This window comes from Motacilla alba, chromosome 1 (genome assembly GCF_015832195.1).
Source record: "Motacilla alba alba isolate MOTALB_02 chromosome 1, Motacilla_alba_V1.0_pri, whole genome shotgun sequence".
Classification (NCBI taxonomy): Eukaryota; Metazoa; Chordata; class Aves; order Passeriformes; family Motacillidae; genus Motacilla; species Motacilla alba.
Genome location: NC_052016.1, coordinates 31,551,064 through 31,553,316, shown reverse-complemented (window position 1 = coordinate 31,553,316; position 2,253 = coordinate 31,551,064). Strand labels below are relative to the sequence as shown.

Here is a 2,253-nt window from a genome sequence, read left to right as displayed (position 1 = left end):
GTAATACAAGACAATCTGTTATGAAGTGTTTAAGGCTGAATTGGTTATTTGTTTAGTCATAATGAAAAAAGAAAAAGAAACACCTCACTTCAGCTATTCGATACATGCTGCAAAGTGAAAGAGGGACAAGGAGTAAGTGAAGTTGGATTGAATTCTCTGACGTTAGTTTGAGCATTTTTTTAAAAAATATTTTTTCCTTTCTGAAAAGCAAAATATCTCTCAATGTAATATTTATGTAAAAAGCCAGTTATGTAACTCTCGCCTGCCTTTCGCTTTTGTTACCTCTCTGGACTGTACAGCTCCACTGTTTTTCCTGACGACAGATTGTATTAAAACCTGCAAATTCTGATGAAAGGAAAGAACGACTGGGTGCCCACAGCACAGACTTTAATTTTGAGCCTTTTTAAGGGCTTCAGGCTGGAAGACAATGGGTCTATTTAAGATCTGGTTTTGGCTGGAGGAATTCTTATTGAGTATTTTCTTGTCACAGTGTCCTCTGGAACATCCCTGGCTTCTGCACAGTGTTTCTGCCTCTCTTCTCCTCTCTCTTCTCCCCCTCCCTCCAACTTTTGGATATATGCAATGAAAGCTTTTTCCCTTTCCTCTCCTGACCTTATTGCAAGTGTCAGGTCAGTCTCTGTGTAACAGCAAGTGCAGAAGAACAGTGAAATTTTCGGTTGTGTTGAACTTTATTAATTTCTATTTTAAGTGATTGATGTCCATAAAGATCCAGAGATTCTTCTAATTAGAATTGGTGAGGATATTTTAATTTACTTCCATCAAATGCAAGAAAAAGTACATATAGCCCTGCTAAAATAATAATAAGAAAAAAGAAAAAAGAGGCATTCTTCGGCTTCAAGAAAGGGAAGAAATGGGTCAGTAATAAAGAAAAGTTCATTCTTTCTTTTCTGTTCATACTACAGGAAGAATTTATTCCTGTAGCTATTGCAACCAATTTATTCCTAGTTGTATCCCCTGAGGATCTGACCTGTTTGTGGTTGTGTGCATTGTGTCAAGGTTTGTTTTCTTCTGCCCTTTACGAATTGTTCTTGTCTGCATGCACATTCTTGGACAGATCCTTCCCCAGCGTAATGCTACTAATTCTGTTGATATGATGTCAGGAGTCTATAAGGTCAATTCTAAAGTTATAGGGCTCAATCCTTAGTTATTTTAAAGTGTTTTTCTGGAAATAGAAAAGAGCCATAAAATGAGTCTGAATTTGAATTATGCCCACTTCAGGAATAACAGAAAAAATATTTTGAAGCTGACATCTTTCAACAGTGATCCCTTAGACAAGCTTTAAATGAAACAGGGTTTTGTGAAAACGGGAAGTGGAATATTTTAAGCTCTGTAAGTATGTTTTAATCTGTGTAAATATATTTCACCAAACTGCTGGGGAGTACACATATATTCAGAAATGTATTGGAACACCTGGATTGTGAAAGCAGCCCTTGATTTGGCTCTGGGCAGTGAAAACTTCTGCCTCCATTTGTGTCTCAGTAAAGAATCACTTAGGGAATCACAATAGAACAGATACTGTTCTATTGTGCCTTTCAGAAGCATTCTAAACCTATTTTATTAGTCCTTATAACATCAATTCAGATACATAGGGAGAAGGCATTGAAATATTTTGTAGAGGTTAAAAAATTATTTAAATTTCAGGCCAGTGTTGTCACACAGACCAAACTGTGGGCACCAATCATATATAAGATTCAATAACCCTATATAATGTAATGACAATATATAAATGAAAATAACCTTAGTCATACCATTATTAAATTCTGGAACACTATCCTGTAGGAATTATAGGGCCTGATAACCTATGTAATTGTAAGGCGTGACTGAATCAGCATATCAGTAACAGTTTATAACATAGTTGCATGCAGAGGAGGAGTAACCTCCTTAAAATCCCTTATCCTGATGTCCCTCAAAGCTGTCAGCCCTTTATAAAATGCTTGGAAGATTTAAATGGTGTAACTTTACAGAGAACATGCTCAGTAATGAGTCCAGTGTTTGACTTAATCAAAAGAGTGATCATTTGTCTTTGAGTGAAAATTACTTTCTGCTTGTCTTTTCAGAGTCTCAGTCTGTAAGTTTTTTGTTGGCACTGATTGCAATGGGAGACTTATTTGGAATAGGTGTACAAAACCTGACAACTTTTAATGGCAGACAAGCAATTTCCCCTCTTAAAGGCATCTGCTTGCTTTTCAGTTACTGAGACATTTCTCTACGTGTCACTGGGTTACCCTTAAC

The 2,253-nt window shown here is 36.4% G+C and overlaps 1 protein-coding gene across 43 annotated transcripts in view; it reads left to right on the top strand.

Moving 5' to 3' along the window:
- The window catches only part of ZBTB20 (zinc finger and BTB domain containing 20), a 478,730-nt gene that overhangs the window by 238,700 nt on the left and 237,777 nt on the right, over window positions 1-2,253 (top strand). The window lies entirely within an intron of this gene.